Source organism: Pinus tabuliformis, chromosome J, assembly GCF_031772625.1.
Source record: "Pinus tabuliformis cultivar Carrire ecotype Pingquan chromosome J, CPIR1, whole genome shotgun sequence".
Classification (NCBI taxonomy): Eukaryota; Viridiplantae; Streptophyta; class Pinopsida; order Pinales; family Pinaceae; genus Pinus; species Pinus tabuliformis.
Window position 1 is genome coordinate 1259223870 of NC_142295.1, and position 24220 is coordinate 1259248089.

Here is a 24220-nt window from a genome sequence, read left to right on the forward strand (position 1 = left end):
ATCTCTATGCTTTGATGGTATTATGCTGCTTTGACTCTACAGGTGCTCTTTGAAGCAGGACAAGTAAGGAAGGAGCGGCGAAATTATGTCAAAGAGGAAAGGAAACGAGCAAGGAGTCAAGCAAAAGACTGAGGTTGGTACTCTCTGCTTCTTTCTCATCTATCTCTCATAAAGGAAAACACAAGTGACTTTAGTTTGTTTGTTTCTAAGATAGCTACCCGTCTTAGTGGGACTAGGAACTCTAAATAGACACTAGTTTTCCCGATAACAAATGTGTCAATTTATTTTCATATTTGTGCACTTTTGTCGGTATGGGTAATTTGTCTCTATTTTATGTTATTATTTATCTCTACTCTCATGGGATGAATTATGATTTCTGAGTAACTATTTACTCAAAAAAATTTCTTTTAAAACTGATTCATTGAATAGTGATATGTTGTGAATTTCTTTCGCATATTATTATTTAATTATTTAAGTTACTAATTAAATGATCAATATCATTTTGTGAACTTCTTCCTGAGTGTTGCTGATTGATTATTTCAATTAAGAGGTCTCAATAGGATGTGTTTGGTATTTATAATGTCAGTTAATTGAACTACTTCATTAGCTTGATATTAATTATAAGCCAGACATATTTAAATCCCTATACTTTAATTTTCTTGCTCTTAATTGGGTTAGATCTATATCTACCTAATTGAGATAGGATTAAGATAGTTCCTTTTGCTTGCATCTTAGAATAAGTTTGCATATAGATTAATTTCTACATTCTTTTAAGTCCTCTTCCCAAAGGGGAAAACTTTAGTAGTGGATTGGCTGAGCCCCAAATCAGCTTAAGGATCAATTTCTTGCCCGATCAGCAAGAGGGTTGATCTGATGTCTCTTCTCCATTGATGAATGAAAGTCATATTTTAAATCCATTGGAGATTGAGAGAAGGTAACTGGACCTAGTTGAACCAGTCGGAACCACCATTCCAAATGGAAAGGGAGCTGCTTTAAGGTCAGGACTGCGTGGTCGTCCCCCATGTTGTTGCAGCAATTTTCGAGACTTCAACATTTTGGCACTAGAAGGAGGGCATGAAACTTGTTGTCTATTGGAGTCTTTTGAATTTTAATATTTTATTTAATCACGATGGCTCCTCTTAAACTTCCAATTTGGAGTTGTATCCATGGACGTGCATCTTCCAGTACTCCACCCGAAGTGGTAAGACTTTTATCTCGGGTAAAGTTTAATGGTAATAGAAATTCTTCTACTTTTAATCATACCTTTCAATTTATTCAAAAAATTTCAAATTATGATTTTCAAGGAATTGATGAAGGCATTTTATGCTGAATTTTTACTCTCACATTTGCGGCAAAAGCTAGAAACTGGTGTCGAACTCTTCCAGTTACCTCAATTCACAGCTGGGATCAATTTGTTACAATTTTCATTTGTAAATTTGACGGCTATGATTATGAACAGTTATGTAATGAAATTGAATATCTACGAAGTTTTGAAACCGAGTCTGTTAGAGATTTTAATATTTGATTTCGTTTGAATTGTTTAAAATTTAAAGTCGAAGATAAACCTCCAGAAGAAGAATCACTAGATTGGTTTGAACATATTTATTCTCTTCCTCCCATTTCCAATCCATGTGAAATTAGTTCAAGCTTTGTTCCATCCACTTCCAACATAAATGAGAATTCCAACATGGATGTGCAATTAAATTATGATGAAGTGGTCTTACAAAGCTTGGAAAATATTTCTGTCCAAATGAAAGAAGACAACAACAATAATTTTGGAGAAAGAGCTACCTTGAAATCTGAAAATTACTTTGCATTGAATTCATAAATTCGGATCGCAAATCGACAAGTACAAGTAGCAATTAAAGTAACCAATAACTCACAAACTATTGTACAAATTTCTGAATTCTTTCATGATGAAAAAAAGCCAAAATCCGAGTAGCAAAGCAACCTTCTTCAGGAGAGCATGAGTACACAAAGGAATGATCTAGAATTTGAAATTTATAATGAACAGGATGCACAAGAGTTCTCAAACAGAGAAACTTTTATGTTCATTATTTCTGATTCTCATTTTTCCCTTTATCCTGATATTTTTACCGATGGTAATTTTTCCCTTCTTGATATTAATGAAATTTCAGAAAATACAGAGGCTGATCTAAATGAAATGTCAATTAGTTTTTATCAAGATAGAGAAACAATACTTGATCATTCTCTTGGCATTAATAAACATGTACTTTATATTCCTTCTTGTTTTGATACATTGGATGAGATCGAAGGGAAATCTAATAAGTATCGTGAAGTCATTTATGATGATTACTCTGACAATGAAGATGGTGATTTGTATTCTTCTCAAGTTAATCCTCATGAGAAAATTCAAAACACATATGAGGATGAAGAACACTTTAATTCAGAAATTATTCCAACTAATCCTCATTCTCAAGCAGCAAATTATCTTCATGATTTCTACATCCAATAAATCATTCCAATTTATGATCCATATCATGATCAAACCCTCATTCCTATTCATGGTCATAATTCTCTTTCTAATTCACAAGTTGGAGTTGGCAATCATTCAAATTCCATTATTCTGGCCAAATCTTGTGAAAAAACAATCATTTCAAAACAATCTCAATTGTGTTGTAACATTAGTTGTACCAATAGTGATTTTATTTTATTTTTGTTTCCTCACTTATTTTGTTTAAAATCATATTTAACTTCTCATTTTATTTTTCAAATTTTTTATTCTTCACGCTAGCATATTAAACATTGCACTATCGAACACTCCATTGATGCATTTCTCTATTAGGAAATTGAAGTTTCATATTATGATCATGAACATCAAAAGCTATCAATATTTCAATTTCAATCGATGCTAATTTTTTATCAAAAGCTTCTATCTTCTCAAAGGTAGTATCAACAAGAGTGTATTCTTACAATCTGACCAGCAATCTAATTCAATTAATAATCTTCCATTGTATCTAACAGATTTCCATCCATTTTTCATTAACCCACTTGAAAAATATTTGGAAAGTTTTCCTTCATGGAAGATTGTTAATAGTTTAACACTTACACATAACACTAACAATTATTTTCAAGCCTGTGAATCTAAAAGTTCATATCCACAATCTGGCCTGTTATCTTTTATTTTTAATCACTTCCAATCATTAATCGAAATCCATTCAGATTTCTGTGATCCAATTGAAATCCAGTTGAAAAGGGGATTTTAAATAAATTGCTAACAATGACTGTACATTCTACTTTCATATTTAGCTTTCTTACTTTAATAGATCTGTATTTCTATTACTAATGTTTGAACTGCACATATATGTAGGAATTAAAATGAGAGAGTGGTTACATTGGAAATATGACTATACCTAATCATTTTCATGTATATAGTTAGGATAGGAGTAGAATTAATGTAGTTAGTTTGTTTATATAGTTAATTTATTTTTAACAATTCTGCAGATAAAAATAAAACAAGCAATTAACCATTCTCATGTCATATACATGTTCAGAGAAATATTTTCTTCTCATCAGAAACTTTTTGATTTTTGCTTCCCATCTTTAAATAAAAAATTTCTTGCAGCAATACCTCTACCCATGACTACATCTCTGCCTATTTCAAATAATGTCTTCACTGAATTTAATTGAGTATGCACTTGGCACACATCACCTCAAAGCCACTTTTCTTTGTTTCAACATTTCCTTCTAAGATTTTCTTCTTAGATTGTTATGTTGAAATTTTCGATGATGCAAAAGCTTCTTGATATCATTGTTCCGTAAAATATATTACTGTCTAAGCTCACAAGCTTAATGCCAATTCGATTATTATTAATCAGTCTTACTTTTTGCTGTAAACACATGAAGCTCACGTTATCTTCCTCGTAATTTGATAAAGTGACCTTAAGGGTGTCCATTTTGTTGTGTGCACACATTTGAATCTGTGTTGATATTCTTTCATAATCAATGGTTGTATTCTATTATGATCTTTAGTTTATTATTTGATGTTGTAATATGCACCATATTTATTTACTAAAGACATTATTGAACAACCACCTTAACAATACAGACTTTGGTTAAGTTAATTTGGAATGAGCAAAGGTAATAATTACTGTTGCATTTCAAAGGGGAGCATATTTTCATTTACATTTCTAGTGAATTCTATGAATTTCATATTTCCTGAACATGAATAATTGATTTTCTTTAAGCTGATTGCACACTCTAGTTTAGAATAAATAATGAGATGATTTTGAACAAAATCTGAATTTTGAGAAATCCATGGAAGAAATTGAAGATTCATGAGATAAAATTTACAGACAATTTTCTTTCAGTATGCATTCATCAGTTCATTTTCATCTATCGTTGGTTTTTCCTTTTCCTTAGTTTATTTCTTATTCTTGTTCTATTTCATTTGTAGGTTTCCATTAATTTTTGAAACTTGAAGTAAGTAGCAAACCCATTTCAAATCCACAAAAAGTTCAGGGAAATTTTGTTTGTTGTTCATTAGAATTTGAGCATTCTTTAATTTTGCTTTCATTCATTAGAAAAGCCAATAGGCCTTTAAAACATTATCACAAAATTCATATTGGAATATTTCAACTTGACTTTCGTATCACCGATACTACGATGAATATACATTTGTGATATTCCCTTCCCGCTCATCTTAATCAATTCTTTCCTTTCAATATTACATCATCCATATCACAACTATTTGTATCGCAATATTCCATCGGAAGCGACTCTTAGCGTTTACTGATAAAAAATTGTTGATACAAGACCTTTGATGTTCTTTTACACACCTCTCTTGCAAAATTCCACAATTATGATATCGTATATCACATTTAGCATTTCACATATCCGATTGTTGACTTTGCCAATATTGCTATATTCACACAATTCCAGACCCGATATAAAATTTAAATCAAGTTCATTAAAAATATCGCGTCCATTCAATCGCAATAATGGTAGGGGCATAGGTTTAAAAGTCTCGATGTTCTGGATCCGATACGATATTAAATTCACATAATAAATTTATCGGGTCCGTTCTTCATCGCACATAGGCATATCAACAATGTTACATCATATACGTAAATTTGCTGATCGCCGATTTCTTTTGATATCCAAAACCGGTCCCACCAATTTGCCACATCATCCATCGCATCCCTGCAGTCGCAGAATAATATTGGTATTTCCGACATGACTATTTCCCAATGTCCCAATATGTCGATATCACAATTGCTTTATTGTAATTTTTATTATATAGGCTCATATCACAATTCTAATCTGCAATATGCGAAGCGCGATGTGTGATTGACTATTCCCCAATATGACGATTCTTCGATATTGCCATCACCCCATCGCATCGCATATTTTCACATAGCATATGTCCATATCACAACTTTACCACTGCAACAAATATATCGCATCACAAAACTCAAATGAAGCCTTATCTTAAGATTTTTCGATAAGATAGACTCTGATACATCCCCCTTTGCCATTAACATTCAATCGTTATGTCTCATATCGACAAAGGTAAAAATCGTGGATTGAAATTTAATTATGGTGAAGAAACTTGCGATGCGAAACATCCATTGAGGCATTGTGTTGTATAAAATATTTTTAGGTGGTAATCACTATGGTATTAAAGAAATTCATAGGAAATCTGCAACAAGATTAGATTTCTCTTCTATTTCAGTTTTAGATATTCTACTCCATATTTAAATATGAAATTTAAGACCTTCCCATCTACACATATAAATTTCATTATCTTGGATTTGGTCTTGATCCTGGACAATTTATGGAAATTGAGGTTATATGAAACTTATAATATTATGAGAACATTCATCATTGCAAGAAGCATAATTTCATTCTCATTTCTGATGGATTTGTTTTACTTTCGATTCCCTGAACACAAAGCATTATCTCCTTATAGTTTACTTCTTTCTTTGGTTTAAACAAAACAAATAATAATTTTGAGTTATAAGATTATGGTTAGTTCTGTTAGGTTCCTATACCAATAGGTTTCATATATCATGATTGACTTAATTTAGCTGTGAAATATGTACATACCTTTGCTTTCTGCAAACGTTTTTCATATTTGTAAAAAAACATAAAATTAAAAAAATGTAAAGAGGGTATGCCCTAAAAGAAAAATCAAAAGGTAAAAAGAATAAAAGATGGTAAAAAAAAAATTAATAAAAGAAAATGAACCCCAACAAAAAGAAAGACCAGGAAAGTGTGCAAGTTTAAATGCCACTACTTTTTTACTTTTGTATAATAAACAATTGTGTGCAGTTTGTCACTTATGCCACAATTTGTGAATAGTCAAACAATTTAAACTTGGCTACTTCATTTTTCAATTTCATGTTGTAGAAATAGAAAATAAAGATCTGACCAAACAGTGTAATCTTGGAAGATAAGTAGATAGGTAGAGTGAATAAAAGGAGCTCAACAGTCTAATCTAAGCCCTTGGATGTAATAAGTGTAGACTTAGATAGGCATTGCCATGTAAAAGAAAAGAAAAGTTTGAAATGGTTTGCCAGTCTAAGTGCACCCTAATAAAGAAGTAAAAATGCTAGATTAAGTAGGTAGGGTAGGTAGATGATGGTTGTAGAATAACATGTGGTGAAAGATAATGTTCAAATGTGCAAATCTTTTATTTCCAACATGAGGCAAAGACATGCAGTACATAAAAGACATATTAAGCAAGCAAAGTCAGAATAATTAACTCCCCTACTCATTTTCCCTAAATTTTTACTAATTTCCCCTAAGTACCAAGGTATTTATTAAATTAAAGGGGCTCAGGGCATTTCTTTGACATGTGGAGGGACCGGACCCTCGACCCAATAATTTATAAAGCCTAAGTACTTAAACCATTCATTAAATCATCATACCCATTCATAAATCATTTATTCCTTTGAATAAGTTTTTCCTAAAGTAAATTCTATTTTACCTAGGAAAATTACAATATTTTCCATAAAAACCCTTTTTCACTTTAAGACTAAGTTTGAATACACACATCAAATGTTTTTATACTTAGCGCTTTTTTGTTCATTATGTCATATTAACTACTAAGTTAATTATTAAGTAATTCCCCTATAAAGATTTTTCGTTCCCATATTATTTTAAATATGAAAAACCCCAAATTCTTATATATCCCGCCCCTGGGTTAAAATATAACCATAATACATTCCTAAATGGGATTAATTAGTTAATCTGCAACTAATTAAGAACTCCGACCCCGCCATATTAAATACAAGGATTAATTAACCCTCATTGTTAATTAATAGCCTCACTAGCCAATCCCGTCGCTCCCGATATGATTATATAATCGTTAATTATATTGGGTCTGCCTACATAAACCTCCGCCACTTCATAACCCTGACAATCATCCGATCCAGTCCCTGAGATCTAATGGCTATTATACATACCGCACGACCCTTTGTGACTGCATGTTAGCGTGCGATCACAAAGCGGTTTCATGTACAATACCCCTGCCACGCGTCAACCGTTCTATGGAATCACTGGCTCAAGGCTAAATACCGCCCCTCCCCATAAGCGGTGCGATATAAACTTCTTACCACCTTCTAGCTAAACGACAGAACATCATGTCGTTCTCCGCTATTGTTAACCCGCCAATATAAACCATTTACCCTTTTAAACATAAAAACCCCAGTTTTGCTCATTTTCACCTGATTGTGCAGTAAAACCCTATGTAACCCATTTGTGCCACCGAAAGCCTCTGTTAACCGATTTGAGCATGGTTTACCTCCCGAAAAGCATTCTGGAGTCACCCTGCATACCTTTCAAGCTCCAATGAAACCCTTTCGACCTCCCCTACAAACCAATGCTTTCTTAACAGTTTGTTTTGTTTTACAGATGATCAGAAGACTACAGCCTTGGATAAACAGTATTAATACTAGTCATAAGACCTGTTTACTCCAAGATTGTTATTAGGTCCATTCAAACAGAGATGGAAGATAAAACATATAGTAAAAGGACAAGCAAAGGAAACATGAAATTAGACGATTTATTGTTGAAACAGACAGTAAAAACCTAAACTACACAGGGAAGGAAAAAGGACATACTAAAGAATAGTCAAATTGTATCAGGGTTAAAGTGTATCAGATTGAAGACTAAGTCAAGTAAATCATCTAGCATGAAGATAAACAGCAGGGAAGACAATTACAAAACAGAGCATACAAATTCATGTCAAAGTGAAGACAGATGAAAAAATAAAGTGGTAAAAGTAAAAAGTAAACAATAAACAGTAAAAATAAACATGAAGACATTAAGGGTTAAAAAAATATGAAAAAAATTTCACCAGCTACAATGAAGTTTATCCAAAGTAAAAGTGAAAAACAGTTAAATTAAATTCAAGGTTAAAAGATGAAATCAGAGCAGAAATGGTACATTCTTCAGAAATTTCTTGTTTAAGTCATAGTTTTGTAGAAACTATTGTAGCCAATCCAGGAAGTATTTTTCAAAACTAGAGGAGGTTTTTGTTCCTAACAGGCTAATCTACATAAACCTATCTCACTTTTTACACAAGTATTACCAAACGGGAGATAAGTGCATGTCTTCACAACCTATTTTTCAGTTTGTGCAAAGTCTTGTTATTGACATCTTTTTACAGAGCATATTGTGAACAGCTGGAGCTGAATTTTGGGAAACTGAGAGAGGTTTATCTCAAAAAAATTTGTATCTACAATAACCTCTTTCATGTTTTACATATCTATCACGTATTGAGATATACAAGCGTATCATCGGACCCTAAGTTTGCAGAATTTCTGGGGCAGAATGCACAAAGGAAGGATGTAGTTAGTGACTGAGATGCCTTATCATCAACTAAGAGTTTCTATCAAATTCGACTTTCTCTTCTTTGTCACCATAAATCCATAAAAATAGTGCCAAATAGATTCATTAGTTTTGAATGTCCTTCATTTAAGTTTTATTATTGTAAAAGAGTTAGAGATATTTGTAAGCCAATCTTGATATTTTTTCAAGATATTTCAGTTAAGAAATTGTATAAATACTTCTTCATTTGAAGTATTTTGGGTGGATTCTTAGACATTGCTGTAAAACTGATTATTTTGGAATAAAGTGTTGTTGGAAAAATTTTGCATCGCTGGCTGGATGAAGAATTAATGCAAAGGACTTTTCACAGGATTCATGTGTTGAACATCAGACAAATAAGTATCTTATATCTCATGTGCTAATGTTTTCTTGTTTATTATATCAATTATGTTTCATATCTGAATATTAAAACGAAAAAGAATAATTCAGAAAGTGCTTAAGTACAATCTGTCTTCAATCGTTTTTGTTCTCAATGTTTTCTTCTAAACTAGCATAAACAGTGAATTCTTAATTGCCCCTGTTTCCTATTTTAATCATTTAGTAAAGAATTTTTGATTGTTCTTTATTGGTGATTAGTCAAGTTCTCTTCTCTTAAAATATGTTGAAGGATTCTTAATTTCCCTTCATCCCTTTTAAGTCCATCTCATCTTTTCAAGTCCCTATTTGCTCCCTGTTTAGCTATCTTGCCCTGTGAAGCCATCCTTTGTTGAGAAACCAAATCCAGTTGAGCCATTTTCTTTGACTCCATTAGCCCAATGGAATAAACTATTCAGTTATACCCCTCTGCCACTAAATTTCACCACCAAATCCAATCAAATCTCAAAGATTTCATAACTAGCCTAAAACCTTATAAAACAAAGCTAAATCTAAAAGAGAGAGTTCTCTCTAGGTACAGATTGGCTAGATTCTATACCCAAAAGTTGGTTTGTGATTACCTCGGACCCCTTTCCCCTTCTTACAACTTCTGGGAAAATCTGAGTGATAACAAGTTCAACTTTTTCATGCTTTTGATTTTAATTAAAAGAATAAGTTAGCTAGCATTGGAGAAGATGATACCTCACGGGTAAGATTAAATGCAATTCTCCAATGGTAAGTTTCATATACCCACTTTCAATTATTTTCATTACTTTACTTTAGTTTCAATTTTTGTTTTTAAATTTTGCTAATATAAAAATCTGTTTTGCAGCTCTTCATAAAAGCTTTCAATCCTCCACCATATCAGATTTTGAAGCCCTATACTCTTTTCTTGGTTTGTTTTCAAGAAGCAACGATAATCTTCGTCAAAACAACTACACTAGGAAGTTTCTGAACCTTTAGTTTGTTTCTTTAAGCATTCATTTTATTATAAAATGATTAAGATGATTCTTTGAGACAAAAAGATTGACACCAAATAGAAATTTTTTCATCGTGGCTGAATTTTATCATCACAGCTATCTGAAGCCTAAAACGCCTATAACCCCGCAAGGTAAAATTTATCTGAATCTCGACATAAGAAGGAATGGTTACATGATTTTTTTCTTTTACTTCATTTTGTTGAGACATTGGTATAAACATTATTGTTGGAGTTTATCTTTTTAAAAAAAAAACTAAAACTTGGATTTTCCTTTCTGCTCTTACCTTTATTATTTTTATTTGTTTGTTGATTTCTTTTATCAATTCAGATTAGGAATTCTTTTCCTTTTATTTTTCAATTTTGATTTCAGTGACTTTGCCATAATTTTTATGAAATACCTTTTTGTTACCTAACAATGGTCGGCATACGCAGAAAGATAATGATAATAGTCTACTATTGACTTTTTCTTAAATCTCTTAATAAAGATTGTTTTTCTTGTTATAAAGGTAGACATACTTAGGGAAGAGATTACAAAACAAGAGAAGTTGACAAAGTATCATAAAATCTGAGAAATTTCTTTTTCATCAAAATTGTAATTATTTTTGAGATTTCAATATTTTATTAAGATCTTTCAAAATTCTATTATAGGTTAAGAAAAGTTATTTTTAACCAAGTAAAGACACTTTACAACGAAACACCTTTAACTCTGAAATTGTCATTCTTAACTCTTAAGAATTCAATAATTCTCCCTCTCCAAAAAGTCTTGTTTTTCTAGAGCGTAATCCAAAAATATATTTAAACTTACAAGATAAGAGGTCTCATCATGAGCCTGCTTACCATGATCATAGGGGAAAAATAAGCTGGCATTACCAACACTGCTAAACAAACCAGGGTAATGGCTTATGATTGCAAACAATTATAAGACAAGGGGTCTCATCACGAGCCAGCTTGTTCAATTCAATTATAACCAGTGAATGGAATTGTCAACTATCTGGCTACCAAACCAGGACAATGGCTTTTAAGAAATAAAAAATAAAAACAAATACAAAAAAAATAAACATATATAAATGGATTTATCTCTAGGTCAATAATTCTTAAATAGATGGGATTCTGAATCGTTGATGATTAAAAGGTAACCCTATCGAGACTATAGATGTTTGCTGGCAGCAGTGGCTCTACCTGTGACAAATGAATATATTTTAAAAGCTAACGTTGTAAAGTGGCCCCTGCTTTATCTCTACAGCTAATTAAAGATTGATATGGAGTTATGAGATATTTTGATTTATGAGGAATTTTAAAGAAAATTACAATTAGATGATTCTTGTTTTTATTCAGGCTAATGAACCTAGTCAAACATTTCAAAAATAATTCTCTCTTCTTTAATTACTTTTACTTTAATTTTAAGAAAATCTCATTCATATAAAATAGAGATAACTGGTTCTTCTCCCTTGTGTCACCATTGTTGTGGTAAAACATAACCCCCCCATATTTTTTATTTTATGTACTCAAATAATGGGGACCCTTTCTATAAATTTTTTGCTAAGAATCATTTTGATTTTCATTTAAGATTGTTTTACAATTTTATCATTTTTTATTATTATTTTCATCGGATTTGTGTTTTAATTGTTTCATTGAATCCTACTTTTCACAAGCTTTCCATCGATACTTGTTTCGACTCATTTGGTCAACCGGGTTGTAAATGGCACTCCTTTGAAGTTTGATCGTTTTCTCGCCAGGACTAAAAATGTAAATAACTGTATAATATTTCAATTTTCGTAGCTAATTAAGTTCAATAGTCAATCATTGTAAATATTGACTTTTAGTTAAATTTTATTAATTTTTCATTTTTCCACTAACGGTCCTACAAAATGACCCAGCTAAATCATACATCAGATGAAAACGCATTTCAGGATCTTGGTAATTTACTCCAATTTATTATTATAAAACAAATTGCCAAGATCAGAACCCTAAAATTGAAAAAAGGTTGAAGTCCAATTTGTGGGACCATTAATTCATGTGGGCCCCACTTTACCTCCCTTCTCCTCCTCCTAAATAAATTTGCGATAAAAATTGCGATTGCGAAATAGCAATATCGCGATTTCGCATATCGCAATATCACTAAGCACCTCGACTAAACGATTTGTGATTTTGCGATTTAGTTTTATGCGATGGTTAAAAAACATTTTAACATAAGTTTTGGTTCACTCCTTATGCCTCCCGTCCCTCCACCTCACTCACCCTCACGTCACCCCACCTCACACTCCACTCACCTTATCCCTCCATAAACTCACGTGAGCCTCCTTATAACTCCATCCCTCACCTCCACTATCACTTATTTATAATAGGTTGATTCTAATGGTTTGTTAAAATATTATATTTATATTATAATATTAATATATTATAATTTTAATATAATTTAAATTATAATATAAATAAAATATAATAATATTTTAATTAGTTTTTAAATTTTATTTAATTCTGTTAATAATTAATCTGTAAATCATTTAGATTAATATCATAATTAAAATTAGATTAGCATTAATTAAAATTAATTGTATATATTAGTTAACTAATAATTAAGTTAGAATTAATTATTAAATAATTAAAATCTAATTTAGGATTAGAATTTAATTAATAAATTTTAATTTTTGGGCTTAGGCAACAGAATTTCCAGAATTCTCCCAGATTTGACTCATCAACTTTGGAAACTCATAGATTGAGTTTTACTTGGCCAAATGAGGCCCAGGATGGCTCATTGGAAAGATAAAATCATGGAAAACATTTCTGAGGAGGTTTAGTTAATTGATTTTCTCATTTATTGAGTCTAAAATCCAGCTGAAGATCAAGCTTTGAATTTTGAATAAAATTAATTTTCCTGAGTTTTATTTTCTGCATTTTCATTTGCCCAAGCCTCTTCTGAATGAAAATCCATTCGTCAATTATATCCTTGGCTAATTAAATCATAATAGGCATCAATAGAAAGCTTATATTTCATTTTCAATTATTTATTTAATTGAATTTGATTAGATTTGTTTTAATTCTAGATTTGGCATTTTGATTTTATTTTTGCATTTTAATTGTGTTTTGATTTGTTTTTTAGAAAAACAATTGAAGAGATGAGTAGAACAAGATCTCAATCAATGAGAAGGCTCCAGCAATACAAGAATGGAATTTTGAGCCAATAAAAATGGATTAAACAGATTTCTTCTTCAACAAACTTTCCTAGTTTGAATTCCTTTGTAAATATTATAAATAGCAGATTGCAAAATGTAATAAGGGCTTCTCTCCTCTGCAATTCTGGAATTCTAAAAGCACATATGTAATAGGGATTTAGAGTTGTATGTGGGAGGAGTAAAAATATCAGATCTGGAGATTATTGAGTTTTTTCTTTTACATTCTGAGTTATGTATAATGAACAGAGTTTGCACTATTGTAGCTCTACTTTTGAATTCAGAAACTCAGGCACTGTAAAAGACTGTTGGAGACCGGAGCTAGAGAATGGATTCAATAGAATTGGTATTTCGAATACTATTATTTTAAATACTTGTTTCATTTTATGATGACAGGAATGTGTCAATTTACTTTCATATTTGTGCACTTTTGTTGGTATGGGTAATTTGTTTCTATTTTATATTATTATTTATCTCTGCTCTCATGAACTGAATTCTGATTTCTGAGTAACTATTTACTCAAAAAATTGTCTTTTAAAACTGATTTGTTGAATAGTGATATGTTGTGAACTTCTTCCGCATATTATTATTTAATTATTCAAGTTACTGATTAAATGGTTAATATCATTTTTTGAACTTCTTCCTGAGTGTTGTTGATTGATTATTTCAGTTAAGAGGTCTCAATAGGATGTGTTTGGTATTCATAATGTCAGTTAATTGAACTACTTCATTAGCTTAATATTCATTATAATCCAGACATATTTAAATCCCGATACTTTAATTATCTTGCTCTTAATTGGGCTACATTTATATCTGCCTAATTGAGATAGGATTATGATAGTTCCTTTTGGCTTGCATCTTAGAATAAGTTTGCATATAGATTAATTTCTACATTCTTTTAAGTCCTCTTCCCAAAGGGGAAAACTTTAGTAGTGGATTGGTTGAGCCCCAAATCAGCTTAAGGATCAATTTCTTGCCTATCAGCAAAAGGGTTGATCTGATGTCTCTTCTCCATTGATGAATGAAAGTCATATTTTAAATCCATTGGAGATTGAGAGAAGGTAACTGGACCTAGTTGAACCAGTCGGAACCACCTTTCCAAATGGAAAAGGAGCTTCTTTAAGGTCCGGACCGAGTGGTCATCCCCCATGTTGTTGTAGCGATTTTTGATGCTTCAACATGATTGCAATTACTAGCTTAGCCGAACCCGAATCCTAATAACAGACCAGTCCAATTGGTACAGATTATTGAAAACCCAGAGTATGAGATTAAGCAGAAAGAATGTAATGAGCTCAGATTGAGGTTAGGGCATTTCATCACCCCCGAGGAAAATAGGGACCAGCCTTCAATTGAAAATGTAACTCCACTTGTACATTTTCCACCACCTGTAAATAATACTGAACCAAAGCAAGGGGAAGAGATAGATCAGCATGATGACCCTAGAAAAATTATAGTCACTTCTCCTCCATTCCCCGAAAGACTAACGATGCCTAAACTGATCGCCTACCCTGATTTTGATCTTGTAGGGGAACGAAAAAAATTCTGTATTAATATTTCTCTCCTCCAGGCCATTCAATACATTCCCATCTATGCCAAAACTATCAAAGAAATGTGTGTAAGGAAGCCTGTGAGGAAGGTAAAAACCTCACCCACTATCCATGTTGTAGGAACCTTATCCGATTTACTCTTGGGAGAGGAAACTCCAATAAAGTACGAAGATCTTGGAAACCCCATAGTAACAGTTCAGATATATGGCCGCTCTTTTCCAAATACACTAGTTGATCTAGGAGCCGCCATTAACATATTAACAACAGAAACTTGTCAAGCACTTGGTATTATCCTGATATGAGAGGGATATACCCACAACTATGTACACACCACATCTATACAAATAAGGATGCTCGACCCATCTAAAAACCTCAACGGAGGTTGAGTCCACCCCTCAAGGACATCGTGAAAGAGGAATTGCAGAAGCTGCTAGATGTAAATTTTATTTATCCTATCTCGGACAGTAAATGGGTCTCTCCATTGGTGGGCGTCCCTAAGAAAAATGGGAAGTGGCGTATTTGTGTAGACTATCGGGAGCTAAACAAGGCAACACAAAAATATCACTCCCCCCTCCCATTCATTGGTTAAGTCCTCGATACGTTGGCAGGGAAGAAGTTCTTCTCCTTTTTAGATGGTTTCATTGGCTACAATCAAATTCAAATTGCCCCTGAAGACCAAGATAAAACAACCTTCACCTATCCCTGGGGCACATTCGCATACATGGTATTGCCATTTGTCTTGTGTAATGCCCCAACCACGTTCCAGAGAGCTATATTCAGCATTTTTGCTAATCTAATAAATGAATGACTTGAGGTATATATGGATGACTTTACTCCATATCGGGATGACTCTGATTAAGCATTACAAATGCTAGAAAAGGTCTTAGAATGATGCATTGCTACCAGGTTATGTTTAAGCAATGTCAAGTGTAACATGATGATGACCAAGGGTGTGATCCTAGGACATTATATCTCCGCAGCAGGAATATAGGTAGATCCAGCAAAAATACAGGTAATTCTTTTATTGCCTACCCCCTGCATTCAAACAGAGGTACGTAGCTTCCTGGTATATGCAGGTTATTTACGTAGGTTTATTAAAAAAGAATTCATAGACTGCTACACCCTTATATGCCCTAACTGGAAATGTTGATTTCAGTTCGTCTGACAAGTGTGACACAACTTTTGCAGGTATAAAGAAACTAGTCTCAACAGCACCAGTATTACATGGACCAAACTGGAATCTGCCTTTCCACATCTCCATGGACGCATCAGATGTAGCTCTAGGCGTTGTCCTCATCCTGGAGGAGGACACGAAACCTTATGCTATATATTATATTAGCAAAAATCTCACTTCTACAGAACTTAATTATATAGTGACAGAAAAAGAATTCTTAGCTGTTATTTATGCAATAAACAAATTTAGACACTATATAACCAGTTATCAAGTCTTTTTGTATGTCATTTGGTATTTAGCTAATAAACCGATCACAAATGGTCGAGTAACATGGTGGCTATTGCTTTTGTAGGAGTTCGACATTACCATTAAAGATCGTCCGAGGAAGGAAAACCCAGTTGCTGATTTTCTATCTCGAATCCCGAAGGTGAATGATCCACTGGCGGTAGATGACCAATTTTTGGATGAACACATGTTTGTCATGGTAGTCAAGACGCCATGGTACGCAGATGTGGCAAATTATCTGGCAGTAGGGAAGCTACCTAAACATTTGACGACAAGAGAAAGAAAACTGATCATTCAGCGCAGTGTCCGGTTCTCTTGGATAGGCGAATATCTTTTTCATACAGGCGCCGACATGTGTATACGCAGATGTATCCGCAAGGATGAGATCCATGACATTCTGAAGGCTTGCCATGACGAACCTTGCAGGGACATTTTGCAGATCGAACGACAGGACATAAGGTATTACAAATAGGTTATTATTGACCCACTATTTTTAAGGATGATAAAAAATATGCCCAGGCCTGCGATAGTTTCCAAAGGATGGGTCGGCCTGGCCAATTTGATGAAATGCCTCTGCAGCCCCAATTAGTCATAGAGCCCTTCAAGCATTGGGCATTGGACTTCGTGGGTCCATTCCATCTGCCATCCAATCAAAAGGCCTACATACTGGTAGCCACGGATTATGTGACAAAATGGGTGGAAACAATAGATTTACCAAGAGCCACAGAGGAAGCAGTGATTAACTTCCTTTTTGGGCTATTTGTGTGGTATGGATTACCGCGAGAAGTGATCACAGATGGGGGAAAGCAATTCACAGGGCACAATATTACTGCCACTCTCAGAAACCATCATATTATGCACAAGATCACTTCTCTGTATCACTCGCAGGCAAATGGGCAAGTCGAAAGCACCAATAAGATTATAGAAGTGATTCTGACCAAGACAGTCTCAACACATCGATGAGATTGGGCTGCTAGACTGACAGAGGCCTTGTGGGCATATCATACGACTTGGAGGAATACTACTCAATACTCTCCATACAGGCTTGTGTTTGGTAAGAAACCAATTTTTCCAATCGAATTCGAAATAAAGACTCTAAGAACAGCCCAAGAAGTGGGGCTAGATTTAACAGAAGCCCAAACCAAGCGTCTTCAGTAGATCAACGAACTAGATGAGGCTCGAGTACTTTCTTTGCAACAAACTTCAATAATTCAGCAGCAAAGGGAAAAATGGCATGATAGCCTTATCAAGAAGAAAACATTTCAAAGAGGGGATTGGGCACTTCTGTACAATTCTAGATTCTAGGACTTCCCAAGCAAGTTGCAAACAAGATGGCTCGACCCTTATGAGATTCAAGAAGTGCATAATAATGGTACTCTTACCTTGACTACCATCGATGGATCCAGCCATTCTTTTAAGGTAAACACGCATCAAGTGCACCTATATCATCAACCACTTACTAAGGAGTCTTTCTGCGAGCAGGTACGCGAGGACCCCTCCATGAAAATTCTATTTGCAGGGAATAAGGACCCAACAACTTTTCCTTAAAAAAATGAAGTTTCTTGAGAAATTGTAAATAATGTACATACCCTTTTTAGGCATTACCATGTAAATATGAATTTTTTTTAGGAAGTTTCACAAAGTTTGGAAGTTTTTTTTTCCTCTTTTTATTTTTTTCGTTGTTCAAACAATTGAACGTCTGTTGTTTAATTGATTGAACAACACATTTTCTTATTTTTGTTTTTTTTTTCGCTGTTCAAACAATCGAACGTTTGTCGTTCAATTGATTGAACAACACAATTTCTTCTTTTTGTTTTCCGTTGTTCAAACAATTGAATGTCTGTCATTCAATTGATTGAACATCACATTTTCTTCTCTTTTTTTCGTTGTTCAAACAATTGAATGTCTGATGTTCAATTGATTGAACAACACATTTTCTTCTTTTTGTTTTTCGGTGTTCAAACAATTGAACGTATGCGGTTCAATTGATTGAACATCACATTTTCCTCTTTGTTTTTCTCGCTGTTCGAACAATTGAACAACTGTTGTTCAATTGATTGAACAACACAATTTGTTTTCATTGTTCAAACTATTGAACGACTGTTGTTCAATTGATTGAACAACGCAATTTGTTTTCATTTGTTTTTGTTGTTCAAACTATTGAACTACTGTCGTTCAATTGATTGAACAACACAATTTGTTTTCATTTGTTTTTTTCGTTTTTCAAACTATTGAACGACTCTTGTTCAATTGATTGAACAACACAATTTGTTTTCTTTTGTTTTCATTGTTCAAACAATTGAACAACTGTCGTTCAATCGATTAAACAACACATTTCATTTTTATTTTGTTTTCATTGTTCAAACAATTGAACGACTGTCGTTCAATCAATTGAACAACACATTTCATTTTTATTTTGTTTTCCTTGCTCAAGCAATTGAACTACTGTCGTTCAATCGATTGAACAACACATTTCGTTTTTATTTTGTTTTCATTGTTCAAACAATTGAACGATTTCCGTTTAATCGATTGAACAACACTTCTTGTTTTTTATTTATTTTCATTGTCCAAACAATTGAACGACTATTGTGCACTTGAGTGAACAACACTTTTTGTTTCTCTTGATTTCACTGTGCAAACAATTGAACCATTGCCATTCAATCGATTGAAAAACACTTTTCATTTTCTATTTTGATTTCGTCATTCAAACGATTGAACGATTGCCTTTCAAACGATTGAACGTTTGTTGTTCAATTGATTGAAAAACACCTTTTAAGACGATAAATTGTGAATTTTCCTCATTTTTTTTTCTCATTATGCCATTCTCTCTTCTTCTTTTGTATTGCAAATAAACACCATTTGAATTGATTTGTGCCTCTTCTAAGGAAAAATGGTAATAATAATATCATTGTGAATTCTAAAGCCTTTTGATGGTTATCTTTATTCATAAGCTAATACGATGTGTCTTTATAATGATTGCCTGAACATCTTTTCTTTTGGACACATCATGAAATGATTCATTATTCTTAATCCATGTTGGCTTATGTTTATAATCCCAAATGGATAAAACTAATTGATGTAATAATAAGGGGATAAGAGTATAACACTTTCATCGGCATCTTTTTACTTCTTACACCATCACTGGCTCTTAAGGAGAAAATGAGCCTCCCTCTTTTTACAATAAGAATTGAAAAAGAAAAACGGAAATGGTAAAATATGAAAATGCTTAAAAAATTGTCTAAAGAGGATATGGGGTCTCATTACGAGCCAGTCTACCTTGATCATAAGGATGTAATAGGTAACATTCCAATTTGGCCACCAAACCAAGGCAACGACCTTCTTGATAATTAAATATGTCAGAAGAACAGGGGGTCTCATAACGAGCCAGCCTGATCACTTTTTTACACCCTGGTGAGTGGCACTATGGTTATCTGGTCACCATGCCAGCATAGTGGTCTTTTTATGACAAAGAAAAGAAGAATTAACTGTAAGAAGGACTTTGGCTCATTTGGGGGGGTTAAAAAGCAACCCTTTCGAGGCTATGAATGCCTACTGGCAGCAGCAGCTCTGCTTGTGGTATTGGAGTATCACCTTATATTGCCATATGTCATTTAGCTGTTATCACCTATGGATTTGTTTCTAAAGAGAATTTCCATTTGAGCAGCACTTTTACAAGCCGAATAGCATGGTGACTTTAATATATATTCATTATATTCCATATGTTCAATCATTAAATGACAATCATTAAACACATACCGCCGATTATGCTAATGTGATTAATACTGCTCACGATGAAGATCTTTGACATAATGAATTAAAAATAGCTGATTTTCGATTTGGCCAATTCACATCCAATGACGAATATTACTTAATTTCTTTACTAATTTGCGTGTTGTGTTTTTTTTAGATTGGTTGTCGGCATTTATTTCGCATCAATGAATTTGCTTGCTTTTTGCGTGCTGAAAGGACGTGGACGCCCTTTTCTCGTCAGAGGAGGGATGGCCTGCGTATGCACGACATGTGTCACTGTTATGGATAACTGTATGACAATCATTTGGATTACCTCCAGAGTACGAACTACATGATGAGTATGAATGTGTAATAATTAGCAGAAATTTCCGATTGGATGAAGAATGACAACCATTATGGCAGGCATGCGAACTTACGATCCTGCGTTAAGTATGGCTGGCAGGATGAATGACTTAATTAAATATGATAATAATCATCCAAACAACATCATTTCCCTATTAATTGTTGTAACATACATTGCTGTTGTTCTGAATTACAGAGGTAAAACACAATTGCATACAGGTGAACCAGCCTCAGGTGCAGCAGCCATGGGCGGAAGAGCTATCCGGAGTGAACCTCCAGTGCTGATGGTATCGGATCAAGCTCGCGCAATCCTCGAACGCACTGGTTGGCTGCAATATTTAAATAGATTGCAGGGATTTCATGAGGAGCTAATGTTGGAATTTCTGCAGAATCTGCAGAACGGTAGCACAGTGGTAAAAGGCATAAGCATGATGGTTTCTGAAGAAGTCCTAGTCAAAGCCACTGGACTTCTGGCTGAGGGGGTGAAATGGACAGATAAACATGTCCTTCTATACAGCGCAATTGAAGTATTTCGAGATCCGGGCAAGCAGTTGGTACGAACAAGGAAAGGAATTCATCCTTCGACGTTTCACCAGTCGTGGCAAGAACTGGCGGTCATTGTCCAAAGATACATTACCTGTGACGGTCAACACAATGTGGTAAAGCCACAACAACTGAAACTTCTAACCATTTTAAAACAAATAATTTCAGTTAATTTACCATTTTATCTGAATTCCCTGTTACATGATGTTGCCCGACGAGTAAGGAAAGCTAAATACCCACATAGTGTAGTCATCCATCATGGGTTAATTAAATTAATTATCACAAATAGATTGGCCCAACAACAATTAACGTGGGACAATATCATAAATCCTATCTTGGCTCCACCCCTGGAAAATGCGGTAACAAAGCAACAAGGGCCAAGAACCCCAGGCTCGAGAAGAACACTAAAGAGAAAGAACTCCTCTGCACCCTTAGAACCAGCAAAGTGTAGGCACTCTGTGCGAGTGAAAGCCCACCAACGCATCCCAATTCAAGCAGAGGAAGCTGGACCATCCCGCACACCACCTCCTAGGCCGCAAAATCACCCTTTACAAGACTATGAGGAGGAAGTGGTGAGGGTATTGGAAAATATGGGAATGTTTACCGAAGCTAGAGAACAACCAGGGAGCATTGAAAAACATAATTATACCCCTGACCAGTCTTCCCCTACTGACAGCCCTGGTCGTGAACAAACCCATCCATTTACTGATGCCATGGAGGAATTGAGGGAATCAATTCCTTCTATGGAAACACCCCTCGAAGCCGAGGTACATGAAGGAGAGGCCAGCAGAGAAGAAACTCAGATAGTAGGCACTGGTCCAGTGGACCCCCTGGCTGAAGGAAACACTGAAGATGAAAACCTAGGAGATGCTAATCAACTAGGTGTACCCCCTTTTTGAAGTCTCCTGAGGACGAGGCCTACCCAGGAGAAGAATCAAAGAATGATAATTATTTAGGAGATACCATTGCATTGGGATCTCCTTAAAAAGAAATACATAATAACGACGAGCTAGAAGGAGAAACTCCACCAGGATACACAGTTCCACTTGGAAACATCCCTGATGCTGACATAGTACAGCCTGTACAAGAACCATAGGATAACGCAACCAACCCATTGTCAGATGGAGGTCCTAGAGTAAAGAAGTCCTACAAATATAGGCTTAGAAATATGCTAAGAAAGTATAGAAAATAGAAGCAAGTAATTAGGCAACTGAAACATTGGTTAAAAGAGGCAACCAAAACCAGGAAATTGAAAGTGGAAATGGAAACTACAACAACACAAACAGAATAATGTTTTGGGAAGGATGCTGAGACTCAAACAGAGTTTCTTGTGGTGTATCCAAAAGAAACCCAGACTGATCCATGTATGATAGAAGACACTGCCATGCAAACTAAGGACCCTTGTGTCTTTTCACAGGGAGCCCAAATGGACCACCCCACTATGGATATTGTTGTCCAAACAAATATTGAAGAAGATGTTCGAATTGATTGTATAATTAAAGAAGAAGCTGAAGCTGCTGTGCAGACAGATCCTACAAAGACCTAGGCTGGAGAGGCCCAAACAGATGAGACACCCCCTTACACCCCCTTGGTAAGAGAGGCCGTCATCAGGAAATTAGAGAATGAGCTACTGACGGTTCAACAAGAACTGGCTCAGCACAAAGAAAAGGTGGTCCCTTTGCATGAACATCAAGGGTTGAGGAAGAATTTTGAAGCACTTACCATGACTGAAGATGAGACCTTTTCTCAGTATAAGGCTGAGAAAAAGAAGGTTGAAAGACTAAAGGGTAAATTACAAAAGGCTAGAGAGAAAATGGAGACCATCTGCTCTCTTTATTTAGACACCCTATCATGCCGAGCCCCTGCCACAAATTATGCCTTATTTCTCATGGAAAGATACATCCTGCTAAAATTTAAGGCCGCTAAGGCTGCGAAATCGGTAGAGATCAAAACCACCCCAGAATTTATCAAATGCTTTAGAGAGCACGATGAGAAGGTTCAACACCTCCTCTGTGAACTCTATATGCATAATTTCTTTTTAGAAGATGACAGGGACAACCACCCTGGCCCTTTTATAGGAGATATCCAATTTCAGGCATTCCTCTCATTTGCTACCAACCAACTCAAGTGGGCCAAGGCTCACAACACTTTCAGAAAATGTGAGTATGGCATTGACCTATGGGTCAAAGGGGAGCCTACACAGCCATTACTCCTATCTGTCAGGCATAAACAGTTTATGCAGCGAGCCGGTGTTGTAGGCAAATTGGGGCCACTCCATACCGATATCATTCAGGCCAGAAAGGAATATTTCCAGGACATTAAGGAAGAAGCCTTGTCTGCATCAAGATATAGGTGGGAAGTCTCCAGTAACACTGTGAGGAACTGAGAGCCATTTGGATATTGAAACTTCAAAGCCGCCTCTTCTCGTTTCTATAAATATAGTAATATGATTTTAACGATGGGGCCTGATTGGATAGGATGTCGTTACAGACCCCCAATCATATGGTATCCTCCTGATCAATACCGCAGTGACTATAACTTGAAGGATCAAGAGGTAACCCAGGATTTCGCTGTCCTTAAGTAGAAAAATGGTTTTAGGAATTACAAGGAGGAGGTATATCCTACTTATTCCCTAACTCAATTGCATTTAGACTACTCGCTTGCATGTGGACATGCAACAAGGTAAGCTAGGGAGTATGTTGGATTAGGAAAAAGGTATGATTTCTCTTCGTAAAATGCTTTATTTACCATTCATCCTTATATGATTATCTCTGTTTATAGATTAAAATGAGGAAAATATCGGCTAAAGTTGGATGAAAGCATTTGGTGACAAAATATACAAATCTAGCACAAGAAACTTATTTTTTGCTATCTTTGTGTGCAGAGTTGCGGACTGGGCAAAAGTCGTTCAGTTGACAGAACAACACGAGGCCATAAAAGGGAAAAACTACAACGTCTTTGGAAGACAAGGCAATGGGAGATCAACTTGAACAATGCTATTTTATCACATGATTAGATTATGTATTGTGAAATCCTCAGGATCCCTTGATCCTGAGCATTCGCTTTTATCTAGTTACTCTTTTATGTTATATATAGGGCCGAAAGGAAATTAGAGATAGTTTAGACTTTGATAATCTATAATTATTCTTTTTGAAAACATATATGTTGTTATCTCAGTGACTCTATAAGTTTGTACTTGCATTAATGAAAGAAGGTTGTG